The sequence below is a fragment of the Equus caballus genome, chromosome 15 (assembly GCF_041296265.1).
Source record: "Equus caballus isolate H_3958 breed thoroughbred chromosome 15, TB-T2T, whole genome shotgun sequence".
Classification (NCBI taxonomy): Eukaryota; Metazoa; Chordata; class Mammalia; order Perissodactyla; family Equidae; genus Equus; species Equus caballus.
In genome coordinates this window covers 43425426-43448306 of record NC_091698.1, presented here as the reverse complement: position 1 = coordinate 43448306, position 22881 = coordinate 43425426, and the positions used below count along the sequence as shown (strand labels likewise).

At 38.1% G+C, this 22881-nt stretch overlaps 1 long non-coding RNA gene across 1 annotated transcript in view; it reads left to right on the top strand.

The window, feature by feature from the left end:
• Positions 1-21210, top strand: part of LOC138917650 (uncharacterized) — a 28093-nt gene extending 6883 nt beyond the window's left edge. The window contains exons 4-5 of the long non-coding RNA XR_011425956.1: positions 6063-6203; positions 20896-21210. This is a non-coding gene — a long non-coding RNA (uncharacterized lncRNA). The remainder of the gene's footprint in view (positions 1-6062; positions 6204-20895) is intronic.
• Positions 21211-22881: the final 1671 nt, after the last annotated feature.

Genomic DNA, 22881 nt, shown 5'->3' with positions numbered 1-22881 from the left:
GCCATGGTTTGGCAGAGCCATATCACCTTATAAAACCTCTATTCCCAGTAAACGTTAGTAGAGAAAGAATTCCTTTGTAATGTGCTTGAGATCAAAATTACCATGAAGTAAAATTATCATGAGTTCACTAAAATGAAAGTTACAGTAACATATTCAGAGGGATTCAACGTTCTTGTCTAAATTTATGTTTATTTTATTTATCTAAGACAAATGGAAAATGAACATCATACTTGAAACATGAGGGTTATCTAAAATTGGTCCATTTCCTGTTGGAAAGACTGACTTGATTTTCTAATAGTTGTATTTGTTGATATCCAGGCAGTCTTATTTAGTGTCAACTAAGAAGTATTTACTAAATATTGATCTACTCTTGCTTTTTTACAATTCTATTATATATATTATATAAAACACTCATTGTTTTGTGTTTTATATATATGTCACACATATTCCATGTATATTATATATATGTAAACACAAGGAAGTAAAGCTTATGTAAACATCTACCTTATGTTACACACACACACATACACACCACACAACATAAGGTGGTGAGACTGTTTTACCTAAGCTACCATTAACATATGACATCAACACTACCATTTTATGCTCAGCTTTATCTTCTTTGCCATTGTTTCACAAACACTCTGATTACCTATTTGAAAAATTGAAAGAAGAAATGGATATTAGATGTAATATCAGCAGTAAAAAAGTCAAATGCGTTGAAGAAATTCAGGAGATATTTTCAGATTACAAATATCTAATCTTTTTTCGCCATTCTCCCCCATGTACAGTCATTGTGGGTGACTATATATATATATATATATAAAATATACATAATGTATAAGGTATAATAATAATATAATATATAACAATTTATTACTCATAATATTTTATATATATATATACTCACACAAAATGACTGTACGTGGGAGAAAATAGTGAAAAGAGAAGGCAAAGTCTAAAATTACTCCAGGATTTCTGATTTTTAAATAGTTTTAATTTGTATTTATTGATTATAAGTAAGAAAAATTATTTCTTATGTGGTTTTTGAACATTTTGGGGTTAAGTTGCTAGTTCCTGCCACTTATCCATATTCTACTAGAGGTTTCATGTTTTCCTTGCTCTTTTGTGTTAACTCATCATGGATAGATATAGATAATTGATAGATACATAGACAGATAGATAGAGATGTAGAAATAGATACATATAGATAGAACATCTTATAGATAGATATAGTATCTTTTTTTGCAGTCAAGATCACATAACATAAAATTCACCATCTTAACCATTTTTAGGTGCACAGTAGTGTTAAGTTATGTGCACGTTATTGTACAACAGATATCTAGAACTTTTTCATCTTTTAAAGCTGAAGCTATATCCCTTGAACAGCTCTTCTTTTTCCCCTCCCCCACGTGCCTGGCAACCACCATTCCACTTTCTGCTTCTAGGAGTTCGACTGTTTTAGATGTCTCATGTAAGTGGAATCATGCAGTATCTGCCACTTTGTCACTGGCTTATTTCACTTAGCATAATATCCTTAAGGTTCATCTATGTTGTAGCATATGACAGGATTTCCATCTTTTTTAAGGCTGAATAATATTCCATTGTACGTATATACCATATTTTCTTAATCTATTCACCTGTTGTTGGACATTTAGGTTGCTTCCACCCTTTAAGCTACTGTGAATAATGCTGCAGTGAACATGGTTATGCAAATATCTCTTCAAGATTCTGTTTTCAACTCTTTTTGATCTAGCCAGGAGTGAGATTGCTGGGTCATATGTTAATTCTATTTTTCATTATTTGAGGAACCTCCATACTGTTTTCCATAGCAGCTGCAACATTTTGCATCCTCATTAATAGTGTACAAGGATTCCAATTTCTCCACATCTTCATCAACATTTGTGATTTTCTGATTTTTTCATACTGACCATCCTAACGGATGTGAGGTGATATCTCATTGTGGTTTGATTTGCATTTCCCTAAGGATTAGTGATGTTGAGCATCTTTTCATATGCTTGTCGGTCTTTGGAGAAGTGTTTATTCAAATCCTTTGCCTAATTTTTAAGTTGGATTGTTTACATGTTGTTGAATTGTAGGACTTCTTTATATCTTCTGGATATTTAACCCCTTTTCAGACATATGGTTTGCAAATATTTTCTCCATTCCATGGGTTGCCTTTTCACTCTGCTTATTGTTTGCTGCTCAGAAGTTTTTAAATTTGACGTAGTCTCACTTGTCTATTTTTGCTTTTCTTTGCTTGTGCTTTTGGTGTCATATCCAAGATGTTATTGCCAAATCCAAGGTCATGAATCTTTCCCCCTATGTTTTATTCTAGGAGTTTTATAGTTTCAGGTGTTATATTTAGATCTTTAATCTATTTTGAGCTAATTTTTGTTTACAGTGTAATGTAAGATGTAAGGGTTCAACTTTGTTCTTTTGCATGTGGATTTCCAGTTTTCCCAATTTCATTTGGGAAGAATATTCTCTTCATTGGAGAGAATATCCTTTCCCCATTGTGTAGCCTTGGCACCTTTGTCAAAGATCATTTGACCGTATATGTGAGGGTTTGTTTCCAGATTCTCTTCTCAGTTACATTGGTTTATATGTCTGTCTTTATGCTAGTGCCATACTGTCTTGATTACTGTAGATTTGTAATATGTTTTGAAGTTAGGAAGTGGAGGTCTCCAGTTTTTTTTTCTTTCTTGAGATTGTTTTGGCTATTCAGGATCCTCTGAGATTCCATATGAATTTCAGGATGCTTTTTTCTATTGTTCATAGTTGACTCTTATGATCCTTTTCATTTCCGTGTCATCAGTTATAATATCTCCTCTTTCATTTCTGGTGTTTGTTATTTGAGTCTTTTCTCCTTTTTCCTTAGTCTAGCTAAGGGTTTGTTGATTTCGTTTGTCTGTTAAAAAAATTAACTCAAAATAATAATGATCAAATCAAAAATAAGGGTCAGGTTCTGATTCCTGTTCCCCACTCCGCCTTGCACTCCACCAAGAACTACAATTGAGTATTTGTTAGAATTCCTTGAGATTATGTCTAAAGAAATTTCAAACTTGCTTAAGTCCCAAAGACAATTCATCAATGAACATCGCTAAAAAAATACACACAAGTACTCTGGGGGGGATGGCTCAATCCAAGCCTCACTCACTTGGTGTCATTGATGTATATCTCTTTGTTCTCTTTCCTCAGAGTTGGCCCCATTCCAAGGTTTTCTCTGGGGGAGCCCAGCAGCTCTAGATTCCCATCGATAGAAGTCCAGTACAATGGGAATGAGATAGTCCACTTCCCAAAGATTTCAACCTAAATTCTCATGATTAAGTTTTGTTGGTCATGATTAGTTCGACTTAGGTCTATGTTTTTTCTTGAACTAATCACCGTCCTAGAGAAAAGAGTATTCTGAATGACTCAGCCTGGATCCTAGCTCATCCCCTAGTTCCCTGATGGAGTCGGCTCTGCCTGGAGCATAGAGTCAGGGAGGAGCATTGCCTCACAAGGATGGAGAGTGGATGCTGAGGGGAAAAACTACAATAAAAACACATTCCAAATGTTTAGAATGTCCATTCTCAACTTCTGGTTAAAAATGCTGGATTGATTCACTGACTTATCCCTTCTCCCACTGCAGATCTATTAAAATAATGGTAAAGCAATGAAAATAGTAAGCCCATAAGGACAAAAAGAATGGGAGATTGGAGAGTAGTAGATGAGATTTCCATAGTTTTTGAAAAATCAGAAGCAAACAATGGAGTGGTGACTGACATAGTAGAATTTAGAAAGTTATTATCTAAGTGCATGTAGTTGTAAATTCAAACAAGAAACAAGCCAATTCCATAAAATACCTAAAAGGCTCACTATTTGGTTCCAGGTAACTGTGGCATAGAGGGGTCAGTTGAGGGGCTGAAAACAATAAGAATAGTTAAAATTCTGTAATTAAACAGTTGAACATTAGATTTCCTCCCACTCTGTGTAAATCCAGGAAACTCCCCTTTCTGTTCTTTCCACTATCAACACCCACCATCACTACGCCCTCCCAGGGAGACTGAAAGTTTATTTCCTGGGGAAACTGAACAGGGATGCCTCAAGGACTCCAGGCACGTCAGAAGGCTAAAATGAGACACGGTACTGAAAACAAAGGGAGTTTAGTAAAAATCTGCCTCCTGGACTGAGGACCTTCAGCCTCCTTTTCTAGTCCTGCTTCCAGAATACCAACATCCAAGAAATACCAACGGCACCCACTAGCAGGGGATTAGAAGGTTTTTTTAGGCAAAAATAAAAGGCCTGAGAGAAAAGACATCCCAACTGCCATTTCAAAGGTCTCCAGTGAAAACGTTTTCTCAACAACAATTTCGAGTACTCAAACACGATGAATCAAATGCTTTCCCAATTTTGAGATAAAATTACTTTCATTATAGGATTCTCTACCTTTCATATTACCAATGTAGTGTGGAAAATTTACATCAATTTCATAGTCAAAAGATTGAAAAAATGTACTCTTCACATGCCCTCTCTTAGGAGGCTAATAGAGGATGTACTTCAGCAAAACAAGGAAGTAAATGAAGAAAGAAAGACATGGTATCCAGGTGCACAGCAGACCTCAAAATACCTAAGTCTGGGGCCTGGTGCAGTGGCAGAGTGGTTAAAGTTCCATGCACTCCACTTCAGTGGCCAGGTATGCTGGTTTGGATCCTGGGTGCAGACCTATTCCACTCACCAGCCATGCTGTGGAGGTGTCCCACATAGAAAAAAATAGAGGAAGATAGGCACAGATGTTATCTCAGGACTAATCTTTCTCAAGCAAAAAAGGAAGAGGATTGGCAATGGATGTCAGCTCAGGGCAATCTTCCTCAACAAAAAAACAAAAACAAAAAAACCCACCTAGAATCTGGATTGGATCAGAAGAAGATATGGTTCAGAGTTCTGGGATGGACAACTTCATGTTAATAATAGGCATATGAGATGTTAGAGACATGTTGGAACATTTAAAAAATCTATCTACAGGGATACCATTTTAAAAAAGGCGATTACAATGCTGGAGAGGATGTGGATCAACAGAGCTTCTCATTTATTGCTGATGGGAATGCAAGATGGTACAGACACTTTGGAAGACAGTTTGAGGGTTTCTTATAAAACAAAACATACTCTTACCATACGATCTAGCAATCACGCTCCTTGGTACTTTCCCAAAGGAGCTGAATACTTATGTCCACCAAGAAACCTGCGTAGAGATGTTTATAGCAGCTTTATTCATAATTGCCAAAACACAGAAGCAACCAAGATGTCCTTCAGTAGGTGAATGGATAAATAAACTGTGGGACGTCCAGAGAGTGGAGTATTATTAAGCACTAAAAAGAAATGAGCTATCAAGCCATGAAAAGACAGGGGAAACTTAAATGCACATCACTAAGTGAAAGAATCCAATCTGATAAGGTTACATACTGTGTGATTCCAACCACATGACATTCTGGAAAAGGCAAAACTATGGAGACTAAAAAGATTGTGGCTGCCAGGGGTTAGGAGGGAGTGAGGGGTGAATAAGCAGAGCACAGAGAATTTTTAGGGCAGTGAAACTATTCTGTATACCATAATGATGCATACATGCCATTATATATTTGTCCAAATCCATGGAATGTGCAAGACCAGAAGTGAACCCTAATGTAAGCTATGGACTGTGGGTGATCCTGATGTGTCGATGTAGGTTCATCAATTGTAACAAATGTACCACTCTGGTGGGGCATGTTGATAATGGGGGAGGCTATGCATGTGTGGGAGCAGGAGGTATATGGGAAATCTCTGTACTTTCCTCTCAATTTTGTTGTAACTGAAAAATTGCTCTAAAAAAATTAAATTGTTTGAAAAAAATTTTAAAAGGCAATTAACACAATGTAGAGCTCACACCTTTTTTCAACCCTTTTACTTTTCTACTAGCAAATTCGTCAACCCATTTCTTGGTTTTCTTGCCCTCTATCTATAATTGTGTCTTTATAATCTGTCATGAGGGGAGGGGAACAGTGCCTGATTAGTTCATGTAGCCTCAAGTGCTTTTCTATTAACAGATTCATCAACCCCATGTAAAGCCCAAGATGGGTCCAGGTCTGCTTTTTCGGTTTCCAGTGGACTGGAAAGATGATCATTCCAAGGATCAGAAGCGGTGGGCTCTATGCCAGTTCTTCCAATCTCGAGCTGTGTAACTTTGGGTAATTTATTTATTTTCTGTCCTTACCTTTTCTCTTTTGCTAGATACAATTGAAACTATCACAATAGACTTCTACAATTTGTAAATTAGATGACATGTTATTTCAAATCCATAAAGCCCTGTAAAAAAAGAAAGGCACACTACTGAAAATTTTCTATTTACTCAGACACCATCTTGCCACATAAATCTTCCTAGCTGACTTCGGAAAGGAGTTATGCAAATGTTTTCAGCAACAGTGATTTAAAATTTGCTGGGATCTGAGGAGAATCGCTGTGTAGAGGCAATGTTCTATTTGTAATATTTGGGATTTAGATGAAAACTGATAGTTAAATGGGCCAAAACCAATCCACTTCCCTTTCTTTAGTATTTTAGAACTATGGACGTGTGCGTTTTTCATGGGATCTCTGGTACCTCTGGGATTGCCAGTTAACGGCTGGGCTTAGTTTCAGGGGTGCTGGAATTTGATGGGTAGCGGAATCTTTCAGGGACTTAGTAGGGCCCTTCACCTGTGCATTTCCAAAACTCAAAAAAAGGGTGCAGGAATGGCTGTATCTGCACATGGCAGGTCAATCTTCTTAAAGTAAATAAACAGCTGAAAAGATCATAAAAGTCAGCTACCACCAGGAGTGCATGTGTGCCTCCCAGCAGAGGATTAAAAAACAATTTCACACCTGATAAATAAGGTACAACTAATCTGATGATGCTACAAAGATTTCAAGCAGGCCTTTCTTTTCTAAGGCCACATTTATTTCTCAAAGGTAGGGATCACCACACTCTTGCTTTCTTAGCTGTGTATCATCTGGAAGAAGAAATATACACAGCGGCTAAAAGTTTGAGAGCTAGGTACATCTGAACTTACATTTTAGCTCTGCCAAATACAAGCTCTGTAAACTCCGGCAGCTACCTAACTACTCTGTGCCTCCATGTACTCATCTGTAAAATGGGAATATTACTATTGCCTTCCTCAAGGACAGTTTGGAGGATTAAAGGAGATAATGGATATATCCTCAGCACCACATCGGTCACATAAGTGGTAGTAATAGTAACATAACACCTGCCTACTGAAACATCTCACTTTTAGTATCTACACTCCCCATGGCATGTAGTATGTGCTCAATAAATATTTGTTGAATGAATAAAATCTAATAAGTGCTTCCTCTCCTTGCCCCTTCAGATGCAGGGCTGATAACATCTCCCCTTTGTTGCTATCCCAGGGTACCGTTCTATGCTTAGGACAGGTTTCCTTAAACTCTGCTCACTCTGAGTAGACTGCCTGCCCCCCTTTTTTTAACACTCCTCAAGTGACCCAGTTTGAATTTGCCCTCTGTTTTCTGCCAGGACTCTGTCAGACACAAGGGGTCTATCACTCAGAAAATAAAAAGAAAAAGTAGTTTCAAAGCTCCCAGTAATTCTCTGATTTACATGACTGTAGACTGAAGACCTTTGGGCAAATCATTTCTCCGCTCTGGGAAACCCAACCAAAAGGCCCTCTTGGCGGTATGCAAAGGTAAAAGGAAGACTTTTCGCTGGAAGCTGTCCTCACATTATTCAAAATAGACCAAAATTTGGGGGTGTGGGAATTAAATGTTGCACAGTAGGAAATTGCTTAGGTACATTATGGTACAACCCTTGATGAAATACCAGAAGCCATGGAATTACATCACGATTTCAGGATTAGGTAAATTATGATAATCCAGAGAAAAAGTCTGAGCATGTTTCCCCTTTCACCTAGAGAGATGGATGTGAAGCCAATTTCAGGGATGTCCAAGGTCCTGACACATGGGTAAGGATGTTCCTACGGTAAAAGTGCTGACTCTGAGTCCTGGGACCCCGGACAGGTGAGGGATCCAGGAGGCCTGCTGCCAGAACAGGAAATCTCTCTGTCTGTTTAGGCCCAGTGTGTGTGAGATGAACACGAACTTCCAAAATTAAACAATTTGAGTAGCATTCGAATTTTAGCTCTGCATCTCTCAGTTCATTTTCACAAGGACGTCTAGGCACTAGAGATATACAAAGATGAAAATACGTGATGACAAAATCCACTGGGGCAGGCACTTTATTCACTGCAAAATCTACAGCAATATTTTTTAAAAAACGTGTTCTCTTTGTGTGTTTATATCTGTCTCCCCTACTAGAATGTCAGCTCTATGAAGAAAATAGATCTATGTCTATTTTGGCGGCTACTCCTATACCCACTGTGCCTTGAATAGTGTCAGACACATAGTGGATGCTTAATAAATGTTTGTTGAATGAATGATACTTTGCTATACATTCTTAATCAATTAAAATAATTTTCCAATAACTTTGTAAATAGATTTATTGATATATAATTCACATAACATAAAATTCACTCAAAGTGTACAATTCAATGGCTTTTAATAGATGCACAGACTTGAGCAAGCATCACTACAATCAATTTTAGAGTATTTTCATCAGCCCAAAAAGAAATCCCTTACCCGTTAGCAGTCATTTCCATTCCCCCTTTTCTCTAGCCCCTGAAAACCACTAATTTGCCTTCTTTTTCTATGTATTTGCCTATTCTCAGAATTTCACATAAATGGAATTATATAATAAGCAGCTTTTTGTGACTGGCTTCTTTAACTCAGCACAAAGTTTTCAAAATTCACGCATCTTGTAGATGTATCAGTCCTTCATTGTTTTTGTAGCTGACAAATGTTCCATTGAATGAATACACCACATTTTCTTTATTTATCCCTCGTTTGATGGACATTGCGCTGTTCCGTTTTTTCCAGCTTTATTGAAGTACAATTGACATACAACATTGTGTAAGTTTAAAGTATACAACATGATGATTTGATACACATACATAATGTGAAAGGCTTACCAAAATAAGGATAGTTGACATATTCTTTACATGATCACCATTTTGTTGTTGTTGCTATGGTGAGAACGTTAAAGCTTTATTCTTGTAGTAGCTTTCAAGTTTACAATCCAGTGTTGTTACCTAGAGTCACCATGTTGTACATTAGATCCCTAGGACTTATTCATATTATAACTAAAAGATTGGACCCTTTGACCACCATCTCCCCATGTCCTGACACCTCACCCCTTGGCAAACACAATTCTACCTGTTTCTATGGGTTTTTCGTTTTTATATCTCAAATATAAATGAGATCAAAAGTTTTGTCTTTCTCTATTTGACATATTTTATTTAGCATATTGCCTTAAGTCCTATCTATCTATCTATCTATCTATCTATCTATCTATCTATCTCTCTATCTAATCTATCCATCTATATACACAACATTTTCTTTATCCAGTTTTCCCAGTGTCATTTATTAAAGAGATTATTTTTTTCTCCACTGAGTATTCTTGGCTCCCTTGGCAAATATTAGTTTACTGTATATGTGAAGGTTATTTGGTAGGTTGTATATTTCTAGGAATTCATCCATTTCTTCTAGGTCATCCAATTTTTTGGTGTGTAATTATTCATAGTAGTCTCTTATGATTCTTTGTATTTTTGTTGTATCACTTGTACCGTCTTTTTTTTTAAAGTGCAGTACTGAAGTCTCCTACTATTATTGTATTGTTGTCTATTATTCCATTCAGATCTGTTAGTATTTGCCTAATATATTTAGGTGCTTCAGTGTTGAGCGAGTATGTAGTTACAACTGATCTCTTCGAGACTTGGATTTCGTTTCCTTTGGATATATACCCAGAAGGGATTGTGTTGAACCTGTAGGTTAGTTTGGAAAATATTGCCATCTTAGCAAAACTAAGTCTTCTAATAAATGAGCATAGAATGACTTTTCATTTATTTAGGTCTTCGTTAATTTCTGTCAATAATATTTTTAGTTTTCAGAGTATAAGTTTTACTCTTCATTTATTAAATTTATTCCTAAGTATTTTATTATTTTTTGGTAATGTTGTAAATAGAATTGCTTTCTTACTTTCATTTTTGAGAAATCATTTGTGATTACTTATTGCTAATGTATAGAACTGCAACTGATTTTTGTATATATATCTTGTATCCTGAAACCTTGGTGAATTAGTTCAAATGACTTTATGGTCAATTTCTTAGAATTTTCTATATGCAAGAACATGTTATCTGCAAATAAAGATAGTTTACTTTTTTCTTTCCAATATGGATTACTTTGTGTGTGTGTGTGTGTGTTCCTAACTGCCCTGGCTAGAACCTCCAGTACAAAGTTGAATAGAAGTGATAAGAGTGGACACACTTGTCTTGTTCCTGATACTTGGGGGAAAGGATTCAATCTTTCACCATTAAGTAGATTTGCTGTGTATTTTTGATAGATGCTCATTATCAGGTCAATGAAGTTCCCTACTATTCCTTGTTTGTTGATTTTTTTTAATCATAAAAGGCTGTTGGATTTTATCAAATCTTTTTCTGAGTCTATTGAGATGGTCATATGGTTATTGTCTTTATTCTATTGATTATGGTGTATTACATTTAATTGATTTTTGTATGTTAAGCCGTGTTTACATTCCTAGGAAAAATCCCACTTAACCATGGTGTATAATTCTTTTTATATGTTGCTAGAGTTGGTCTCCTAGTATTTTGCTATGAATTTTTTCTTCTATATTCATAAGAGATGTTGGTTTATTGTTTTCTTTTCTTATGATGTCTTAGTTTAGTTTTGGTGTCAGGGCATTAGTAGCCTCATGGAATCAGTTAGAAAGTGTTCCTTCCTCTTCTTTTTTGGGGAAGAATTGTGAAGAATTTGAATCAATTCTTTAAAAAAAATATTTGGTGGAATTCACCAGTGAATTCATCTGGGCTTTTCTTTGTAGGAGGTTTTTAATTAGTAATTCAATCTCTTTTTCCTGTTATAGATCTATTTAGATTTTCTATTTCTTCTTGAGTCAGTTTTGGGAGTTTGTGTCTCTCTGGGAATTTGTCCTTTTCATCTAAGTTATCTAATTTATTGGCATATAGTTGTTTATGGTGCACCCTTATGATCCTGTTTAATTCTATAATGTTACTATTTCTGTAATGGTATTGATGGATCTTCTTTCACTCCTTATTTTAGTAATTTTGAGTCTTCTCTTTTTGGCTTGGTCAATCTAGCTAAAGGTTTGTCAATTTTAGATGTTTTCAAAGAACCATCTTATGGTTTTGTTTATTTTCTCTTTTGTTTTTACATTCCTGGTTTCATTAATTCCACTCTAATCTTTATTATTTCCTGGCTTCTGTTTGGTTCAGGTTTAGTTTGACCCTCTTTTCAATTATGTTAAGATGGAAGGTTAAGTTATTAATTTGATACCTTTCTTTTTTAAAATATAAGCACTAATAGGTATAAATTTTCCTCTAACAACTAATTTACCCATATCTTATATGTTTTAGTATACTGTGTTTTCATTTTCATTCAACTCAAATGTTTGCTAATTTCCCTTGTGATTTCTTCTTTGATCCATTGATTATTTAGAAGTATGTTGTTGAATTTCGACATATTTATGAATTTCCCAAATTTCTTTCTGTTATTAATTTCTAATTTTATTCCATTGTGATTGGAGCACATACTTTGTATGATTTCAAACATTTCAAGTTCCTTGTGGCTTCTTTTATGGCCTAGAATAAGGCCTAAGTTTGAGAATGCTCCACAACTTTGAGAATAATGTGTTTTCTGTTGTTGTTGGGTGGAGTATTAAACAGATATCTGTTGGGTCTAGTTGATTTATAGTAACTTTCTAGTCTCTATTTCCTTGTTGATAGTCTGCCTAGTTGTTCTATCTGTTATTGACAGTAGGATATTGAAGTCTCCAGATATTATTGTAGAATTGTGTGTTTTTTCCTTCAATTCTGCAAATTTTGCTTTATGTATTTTGGAACCATTTTTTTAGATGTATACATATTTATAATTGTGTTATCTTCCTCATAGATTGACTCTCTTACCATTATAAAATGTCCATCTTAACCTCAAGTAACATTTTTTTGTCTTAAAAGTCTATTTTTCTCTTATATTAATATAGTCAGTTTAGCTTTCTTACGGTTGCCGTTTGAATACTATACCTTTTTCCATTCTTTTACTTTCAAGTCATTTGTATCTTTGAATCCCAAGTGTGTGACCTATTTACACAGCATAATTGAATCTTTTTTAAAAATTCAGTCTGATTAAATATCTACCTTTTGATTAGATTATTTAACCCATTTACATTTAATATTATTAATATGTTTGGATTTACATCTGCTATTTTTCTTTCATGTTTTCTATGTCTTTTTTGTTCCTCTGTTCCTCCTTTACTGCTTTATTTTACATTAAGCGAATATATTCTATTGTAGTATTTTAAGTCTTTTAATGGTTTTTCAACTTTCTTTTAGTTATATTCTTAGTAGAAACTTTAAGGTTTGCAATATACATCTTACCTTATCAGAAGATACTTCAGATTTTTACTAATTTAATTTCAGTGAGGTATAGACATGTTACTTCAATACAGCTTTATTCTCCCTTCTCCTCTTTTATAGTTTTATTGGATATGTATTACATGTGTTTATGTTACAAACCCAACAATACATTGTTATAAGTATCGCTTTACATAATTTTATGTCTTTTAAAGAAGATGAAAGAAAAAAGTGAACAGGTATAAATTTACAGGGTTTGCTATATTAATCTTCTTATTTACCATTTCAGCCTCTCATCATTTATTTCTGTGACTTCAAGTTACCATCTGGTTTCATCTTCTTGCTCCAATATAGCTTTGCTCCCACTCACCTCCTTTGTGCTTATTGCCAAATTTATTACATTTCTATGTGTTAATGGGCCAACAACACAATTGTATATGTATTATTTTATACAATTTCTTTTTGAATCAATTAGGAGAAAAAATGTGTGATTATACCGTCTTGTATAAATACTTGCTTAATTTCCTTTACTGGTGCTCTGTGTTTTTTGTTGTAGTATAGAATTACTTTCTAGGTTCAGTGGCTTTCAGCCTAAAGAATCTCTTCTAACACTTCTTTACAAGATGGGTCTGCCAGCAACAAATTTTCTCAATTTTTGTTTATCTGTAAATGTCTACTTCATCCTCACTTTCAAAGGTTCTTTTGCTAAATATAAAATTCTTTGTTGAGAGCTTTTTTTCTTCAGGTGCTTTGAATATATTATCCAACTGATTTCCATTGTTTCTGATGAGAAGCCAGTTGTTATTCTTACTATAATTCCCTTGTATGTAAAAAGTTATGTTTCTTTTACTGCTTTCAAGATTTTTCTCTTTGTCTTTGGCTTTTTTACTCTGATATATCTGAGTCTGAATCTCCTATATTTATTCTATTTGGAGTTTGTTGAGTTATTTGCATGGGTAGATTAATGGTTTTTTTCAATTTGGGAAGTTTTCGGCCACTATTTCTTTGAATTTCTGCTCCTTTCCTCTGGTACTCCTATTATGAGTATGTTCTGATGCTCAATGGTGTCTTGCATTTCTCTGAGACTCTGCTCATTTTTCTTTCTTTATTCCATTCTAATTGTATAATCTTTAATGATCTATCTTCAACTTTGCTGATTATTTCTTCTGTCACCTCAAATCTACTGTTGAGTCCTCTAGTGAATTTTTTATTTTGGCTATTGTACTTTTTAATTCTAAAATTTCCATTGTTTTTGTTTTATAATTTTTAACTCTTCATTGATATTATCTATTTCGTGAGACATTGTCATCTCTCTCTTTTAATTCTTTTTCTTTTCCTAAGGAAGATTCTCCCTGAGCTAACATCTGCTTCCAATCTTTCTCTTTTTGTATGTGAGCTGCTTCCACAGCGTGACCACTGATAGGTGAGTGATAAGTGAGTTGGTCCTCACTGGGTAACTGAACCTGGGCCACTGAAGTAGAGCATGCAGAACTTAACCACTAGGCCACTGGGGCTGGCCCATCTCTTCTTTTAATTCTTTAAACATCATTTCCTTTTGTTCTTTGAATATATTTATAATATCTGCTTTGAAGTCTTTGTCTGCTAAGTCCAACATCTGGGCCCTCTCAAAGGCAGTTTCTACTGCCTGTCTTTTCCTGTGTATGGGTCACACTTCCTTTTCATTGCTCATAACTTTTGGTTGAAAACTGGACATTTAGATGATATGTTGTGGTAATTCTGAATACTGATTCACCTCCCCCCAACACACACACAGGTGTTGTTGTTTGCTTGCTTGTTTATTTGTTTAGTGATTTAACTGGGCCATTTCAATCTATTTCTCTCCTCTGTGTGAAGCCTCTGATGTTGCTCCTCAGATGGTGTAGTTTTGGGCATGCACATAATCACTCCATAGTGGCAGCGGTGTAAATATGATTTTCTTTGTCAGTTTATTTCCCTTACCTCTCTTTCAAGTTGTCTGCCTCTGTTGATATCACATCTAACTGTTAGCCTCCACTAGTTTCCAGCTGATTGCTCTATTGTTTTCAGCAATACTATTCGGCATAAATTACTTCACAATCTGACCTAGTTAAATTCAAATCCCTTTGAAAGGATAGTGTTTGAAGACAATCTTTGAGGCTTGTTTCAACTCCAGAAGGGCTCTTCTTAGCTATTTCTTTCATGGGTTGTCTCTGTTAAATTTATAGCTGCTCTACAGTTGAACTTGTTGCTCTTACTGTTTTGACAGCACCCTTGGGCTTGAACTGCTACATTCTGTTTCAAATAAATTCTGTTCCCTTGAGGAGAGATTTGTTCTTATGGGCTGCATTTCCCCCTGGACAAAATCTCTGCACCATTATTCCAGAGCTGGAGGTGAGGACAATGGGCCACTTCTCTTAAAGTGACACCCCTGCTTTATGAATGGGGCACTATGTGGGGGCATTAGCCTTTGGTCTTCTTGGCTTGCCTCTCACTGCATAAAACTTTCACACTATGAGCAAGCCGTGATGGGGGTAATTGGTATTTTCATCCTGCTACACAACAGAGTTCCGTATGAGTGGGAACTAAGTGGAAGAAGGGAGCCCCAGATCTCTCAGATGCTCTTGCCAGGAACAGAGCTTCTGCAGCAGGAATCCTAGGGTTAGGGGTAGAAATGAGAAATGCTAGTGGCCTGCTCCTCATGGGATGATACTGTAGTCCTAGACTGGGAGCTAGGGAAGAGGCAGCCCTGAGCTCCCAGCTTCATCCGTCCATAGTAGAGCTTCCATTATGCTGAGCTGGGGACAGAGGAGGAACAGGTCATGGCTCACATGCCACAGATTCCCAATCTTCTTGCCAAGACACTAGATTTTCTTGAGTAAATGTTTTTCTGTTTGCCATATGCCCTTAGGCCAATTTCCAGAGACTTAAAAAAGATTTTTTAATGGTGTTCACCAGTTATAGCTGTTTTGCTGAGGAGAAAGTCTGCAGAGCTCCTCACTTTGCCATTCTGGGAATCCTAACAACCTTGCATAAGACAGATGTTGATACCTGTTTCAAATTTCAGATATTCACAAAAGTTATAGGAGGAGGAAAATGCCAACAAAGGCAATTATAGGAGAAGCTAATTAGATGGGGAATTTGTGGAGGATTGCAGGCACATACTTTATATTGTATTTCTAAAATGTGTGGCCTCATTTCATTAGCACTTCTCTGTTATTCAAGAAGCCTCAGGGTATCATAAGACCAGATTGTTATAATAACATCGACCAACATTTGTGTGGCACTTAACAGTGTTAGTCTTTTCATTTACATAATCTTACGGCTGCTGTATAATACTAAATTTGCTCATCATGGAGTCTTTCAGGCTTTGTTATCTCTGCCTTATCTCTTTCTGCCTCTGCTTTGCATAGAGTATGGAGAAGAGTGAATTTAAATCCTGTTAGCAAAGAAAGGGTGATGCCTTCATTGAGTCATTCATTTTTCCTTTATAAAGCATATAGTTTATCAATATTTGTTAGGGGCATATAATGTGTGCAGTATTATATGTGAATGTATGTATGATTTATTCATACTGCCTTTTGTCTCGTAAAGAATGTAAGACACTTTTCAAAAATACATACAGCAAGATAAAATCAATCAAAATAAGAAGAGACAAAGGGAAATATTAGTATAAAAAAGTAAGATAGTGTACCTGAGGCTGTCCTGGTTGTAGCACTGAAAATCCCACATTCAGGGAAACCCCTCAGTCTCAGGCAAACTGAGATAGTTGGCCATCTTAAAAAAATACCAGCAAACTATAGGGCCGGCTCCATGGCACAGTGGTTAGGTTCATGCACTCTGCTTCAGCAGCCTGTGCTTCACAGGTTTGGATCCCTGGCACAGACCTACACACTGCCCATCACACCACTCATCAAGCCATGCTGTGGTGGTGTCCTACACAGATTAAAGGAAGATTGGTCCAGATATTAGCTCAGCAGCAATCTTACTCAAGCAAAGATTGGCAATAGATGTTAGCTCAGGGCCCATCTTCCTCACCCAAAAAAAAAAAAAAAAAAAAACAGCAAACCCTCATTTGTTTCTTTCAATATACTGAGCCCTATTCTAAGCACTTGACATCTGCTGTCTCATTTTATCCTCACAACAACCCTTTGAGGTAAGTTACTATTTTCATGCCCATTTTTCAAGAGAAAATTGAAGAACAAAAAGGTTAGGTACTTGTCCAAAGTCACACATCTATTAAGTGGTGGGGCTTGGATTCAAAGCCAGGACCCCAGCTCCAGAACTGAGATTCTTTACCTCAAGCCATAAAATGCATGTGAGGCCCTATACAAGTGCTATAAATTTCATTCTAAGTTTTCTAGTAGTCAAAATGAAGAGGAAAATATGATCAGTTACAAAATTCACATTGCCCACAAAATAAACCATTTTCAGGAGCATGGTTATCTCCAGTCCTAAGACCATTCATTCATTCAACAAATATTTACCAAGTGCTTACTATGGACAGGTACAATTCTAGGTGCTGGGGATATAGCAGTGGACAAAACAATTGGAAACTTTGCCCTTGTGGACCTGAAATGCCAAGGAGATATGCATTATAGAAGGAGTAGGTGTCGTAGAAAGAAGAAAGCAGGACAAGGAGGATGGGAGTTTCTGGGGAGTGAGGTGCTACAATTTTAAATATGGTGGTAAAGGTAGATCTCAATGAGAAGATGATATTTGAGGACAGTCTTGAAAAGTGAAGGAGTCTTGTGACTATCTGGGGAATGAGTGTCTTAGGTGGAAGGAACAGCAGAGACAAGGGCTCTAGTGAGTCTGAGGCACCCTGAGCAGAGTAAGTCAAGGGAAGAAAGTAAGCTATGAGATCAGAGAGGACAAGAGATAACGCAGGGCTTTGTCAAGAATTGTACAGACTTTGGCATTTACCTTGAATCAAACGAGGGTTTTGACAGAGAGTGATATGAGGGGTCTTGTATTTTAAAAGGATCCCTTTAGCTTCTGTGTTGAAAGTTGACCGTAGGAAGGAAGGTGGAATCAGGGAAATTAGGTGGAGGCTACATCAATCATTTAGGTGAGAGATGAGAGGGCTTGGACCAGGGAGGTAACAGAGAGGGTGATGAGAACCTATTTGGTCAATATAGTTTTGGCAGTAAGGTCAATAGGATTTGTTGATAGACTCGATGTAGAGTGTGATAGAAAGAGAAGGGACAAGGAAGACTCCAGGTTGTGGGCAACTGAGAGGATGGGACAGCCACTAATTGAGATGGGGAAGCCTACAGGGGGTTGAGGCTTGTGGACAAAGAACACAAGCTCAGTTCTGGACAATATGAGCTTGAGGTGTTTGTTAGATTCCAACTGGAGGTGTTTAAGAAGCCACTGGAAATATGATTCTGGAGGTGGGAGAAAGATTTGAGCTGAAAATAAAAATTTGAGAATCATCAGCTTATAAATTATTTTTAAAGCCAGGAAACTCAATGAGATCACCAGGAAATGAGTATAAATATAAAAGATAAGTGAGCCTGAACCCTGAGGCCCCCCAATATTAAGAATCGGGGAGAAGATGAAGAGCTAGTAAAAAAGACAAAGAAGGAGTAGCCAGTGATGTAAGAGGACACCAACCTGAACGAAGTGCTTTGGAGGCCAAGGGAAGTAAGAGTTTCAAGGAGGAAGGAGTAATCAACTATGCCAAATGCTATTTAGTTAAATTAAAACAGGCACTGAGGATAGCCCATTGGAATTTCCAATATGGATGTCACTGGTAATCCCAACAAAAGCAGTTTCAGGAGAGTTGGAGAGTTAATCAGTTTTAAGACAGAACAGGAGATGAATTGGAGACAATAATATAGATAAAGATTCAGCAAACTATGGCCCAAATCTGGCCTGGCACCTGTATTTGTAAATAAAGATTTTTGTTTGTTCATTTGTTTGGTGAGGAAGATTGGCCCTGAGCTAACATCTGTTGCCATTCTTCCTCTTTTTGCTTGAGGAAGATTGTGCTGAGCTAACATCTGTGCCAGTCTTCCTTTATTTCGTGTGTGGGATGCTCCCACAGTGTGGCTTGATGAGCCGTCTGTAGGTCTGCATGGGGGATCCAAACCTGAGAACCCCAGGCTGGCCAATGAAGCAGAGCACAGGAACTCAACCACTACGCCGTAAGGCCAGCCCCTGGAGATAAGGTTGTTTTGGAACATAGCCAGGTTTATTCATGTATGTGTCTGTGGCTGCTGTGGCATTACGATGGCAGAGTTGAGCAGCTGAGACACATTCCATTGGCCTACAAAGCCTAAAATACTTACTCTTCAGCCCTTTACAGAAAAAGTTTGCTGACCTATGATATAGACAATGATATTGAGTTTTATTTGAAAAAGAAGCAGAAATTTGGGTCTATGAGGGAAAGAAAGAGGAGTCAAGAGAGAAATGTGTCCTATAGAGAAAGACTATAATGTCCTGAACTACATCTTTAGCTACATCCAAGGAGGAAACGTAACACTGAGTTTTAAAGGGCTTTCTTATAACATTCCTCCATATTGGCCAAAGGAAACACTTCAAAATACTGTTTCTAGAAGTATTTAGGGGTCCCAGTGTGCTTTAATTCAGGGATCTGGTTTCAGGATGCCCTAGTTTAACCTAGGGGTGGTATTTTTGTATCTGTGAAAGAATGTCCTCTACACATCCATCGATTTTTCTTTTTTTCCTGGTAAGACTTTAAAGGATGGCGAGTAGTTGTTTTGCTTCCTTGGCAAGCACGAGGAATGTAGCTGGTGGTGTGTTGGAAATTTGGAAAACAGCTATATCAGCTGAACCAGGGTAGCACTGTGGTTAATTTAAAAGAAAGACACGACATGGCCCCTAATCTCAAGTGGTTTGCATCTGAGGAAAGAGAGAAGACAGGTACGTGCGTTTACAACGGTACGAGGCAGCATGTAATACTAGTAAAGTGGCTAAGTTTCCTTCAGTAACAAGACTGCGCTTACCCATTCACAAGCTTCCCTATCCCACTGGAGGCAACTCCATCTTTCCAGTTGCTCAGGCTGGATGCCTTGACTCTCTCACATTCCATATCTAGTTTCTCAGGGAATGCGGTTAACTTTGCCTTTAAAGAACATCCCAAACCTGGGACCACTTCTCACCACCTCCATGGCTAGCCCCCTCTTCCTTTCCCTCCCTGGCCCCAAAGCCCAAAGGTCAAACCCCAGCTTAAGCCTCCATCTCTCACCTGAGATACAGCAGTAGCCACAGGTCTCCCTAGCTTTACTTTTCTCCCCTACATTCTGTTCTCCACAAAGAGCCAGAGTGATTCTCTTAAGAGGTAAGTCAGATCACGCTACTCCTTTGCTCAAAATCCTGCAGGAGTTCTCCGTGTCACTCAGGGTGAAGGCTGAAGCTCTGAGAGTGGCCTTCGAAGCCCCAAGGGATCAAATTCTTATTGCTTTGACCTCATCTCCTAACACTATCCTGGGTCCTTCGTGTTGGCCTCTTGCCTTTGGGCCTTGGCTTGATCTTGGAATGCTCTCCTCCTGGCTCTCCATTCAGCTCACTCCATCACCCGCTTTGAGGTTTGCTCCAATTCTATGTGGAGGAAGCTTCTCTATTTCTATTCAACAGTGCAGCTTTCCCTACTCCCAGCTCAGCCCTCCCATTCCCCTCACCCTGCATTACTTTGCCTTTTGTTTCATATCACTTATCATCATCTAAGATACTCTAACATTTACCCATCTAGTCTATTCATGGTTGTCTGTCTTCCTTACTAGAATGTAAGATTCATGTCCTTCTTGGTCTGTTTTATTGAATGCCTAGAACTGAGCCTGGTACTTAGTAGTTTCAATAAATATTTGTTGAGGAAATAAATGAGCACTGACTCTGTGGCAGATACTGTGTTAACAATTTACACGGATTATTGAGTTGAATCTTCACAAAACCAACACGAAGGAAGTGTTACTATCATCCTCATTTTATTGATGAAAAACAGAAGCATGCCAATGTTGGGCAAGGTGCCCAAGGTTGCACGGCTCATATATGGCAGAGCTGGGATCTGAACCCAGTGAATCAGTGTGAGAGGCTGATTGACGAGACACTCTCTGCTTCCCACATTGGGACAGCTGCAAAGGACTTCAACTTCCAGGGACTTTGCCAGTAGGGTCCTCAGCCTTGAGAGGACAGTTAAAGGAGAGGGAAGCTTGTCAGATAGTTAGCCTGAACCTGTTAGGGCGTAAACTCCTGAACTGTGATTTGCTGCTTGCATTTAACATTCATTGCTCCAGGAATAGTTAATAGCCTCATTGTGCTTTGTTTCCATTAGGAATGGAAGGAAAGGCAGGGACAGAAGTGGGGGCTGGTTTTAGAAGCCTCTCACCCTTCGGTTTGACAGAACATGTTTTTGCACCTCCCATACCAGGCCCGGTAATCTGTTACAACCCTACAGAAAGACGCTGACGTGAGACGCCACACTGCTCCACCTGAATTCTTCGGCAGCATCTGTGGATGCTGTTAGAAAAGAGGCATTTGGTTATGCAGTTTCCCCAGAGTGAGACGGCCCAAAGCAAGCAAGGAGTGGGTTCCTTGTAAAGGTGTCCAGGACGCTTGTTTAATCCAAGGGACATTAAACCTCCACTGCTAGAGACTGAAGAAACAGCCATTGCTTCTGCAGAGGCAAGCCTTGATTTCGTGTGGAAATAAAAAAATAAAAAAAGGAAAACCTTCCCAGTGAGTGCATCCTACTTCTGTCAAGTATTTTTATGACTCCACATGTAGTCTGGCGGCTCAGAGTCAGAAGTCTGATTCAGCTGAAACTCCCAAACTGAATAATGCATGGTGTAGTGTCGGTTACTGGAGATGAGAGATTTGTTTTATTTTCTGAGTTTTAGACCCTTCAGTATACTTCCTCAGAAGTTTTCTTGTTTGGAAATCACAAAAGGACACGAGAGAGGATGTGGAATTATAGAAATGTGGCAGATACGTTGCCTTATTTAGAAATTCTAGAACATCAACTCTGTTTCAGTTACTGGAAATGGCCTAATAAGCAAATCAGTTTTGTATACAATAATTATTAAAAGAAATTTAGTTTTTTCCTCCCTCACTAAATAAACAATGAGAAAGATAGAAAAGAATATCAATATTTGGAGAGGCACCAAATTATTAGCCTGCCCAGGTGACCCTCAGGTCTCGGCTTGTGTCTGTGTAGCCCCAAGAGAATAAGCCCTGTCTCTAACAAGGGTGCCACTAACACTTGTTTGAGTAGTTACTGCATGTTAGGTACTGGTCAAAGTGGTCTACACATATTATCTCATTTAACCCTGCAACAACACTACATGGTAAGTATATCAGCTATCTGTTTTCACAGTAATGCTGCCTGACAAGCAACTACAAACTCCCAATGCATTCCACAATAACCATATATTGCTTACCTGTCTGGGGTCAGCTAAGTGCCCGGGGTGGAGGGTACGTGGTGGTGGCTATATGACTCTGCTGATGGTGACTGCTTGCTCACACGCCAGCTGATCAAGGCTGTCCTCAGCTGAGACTCCAAGGGATGCTCAGATTTACTCCAAAACACCTCTTTTCTTCCAGCAGATCGGTCTGAATATATTCTCCAGGTGATGGCAGAGGGGCAGAAAGAAACACACAAGGCTTCTTGAGGCCAGAACTGGCTCACTGTCACTTCCATCTCATTCTGTTGGCCCAAGAAAGTCAAAAGGCTGAACCCAGAATCAGAGTTGGAGGGTACTGCAAGGTTACATGGCAAAGGGTGTGATTACGGGGAGGGTGGGAGGTAGGGAGTTGTGTCTATTGGAGCAATCTATCCCAGCAGGGGCTAGTGTCATTTTGCCCATTTTGTAAATGAGGATGCAGGAACAAAGAGATAGTAAGTAATGTGCCTAACATCATCTAGCTAGTTAACAGTAGAAAGGGGAGATAAATCTGGCTGTCTAACGCCAGGACCCATGGCTGCTAGCCACTGTGCATACTGCTTTACTCCTACTTCAACCCTTGGAAATCTGGTCTCTGCTCTGATCACCCTAGAAAGCATGCTCTTCTCAGGTTAATCAATGCCCTCCTGTGGACAGATCCCATAGCCTTCGTAAATTGTCAGCATCTCTATCCACTCTGTAACACTATTGCATGCTGCGTCCTTGAAGTTCTTTCCTTTTTGATTCTGCAGGGCCCATGCTGTTCTGTTTCTTTTCCTGCCCTTCCTCTGCCCAGCCCTCTCCACCCACCACACAGTACACTCATTTCTCTTTCTTGGCGTCTCCCTTTCCAAACACACCCACTCTCATAGTTTCCATTACCACCTCTCTGCAGACGACTCTCATCTGACCCCCATCTCTAGCGCTAATAAAGCTCACCGTAATTTCCAACAACCTAACTCCGTGGTTTGTCC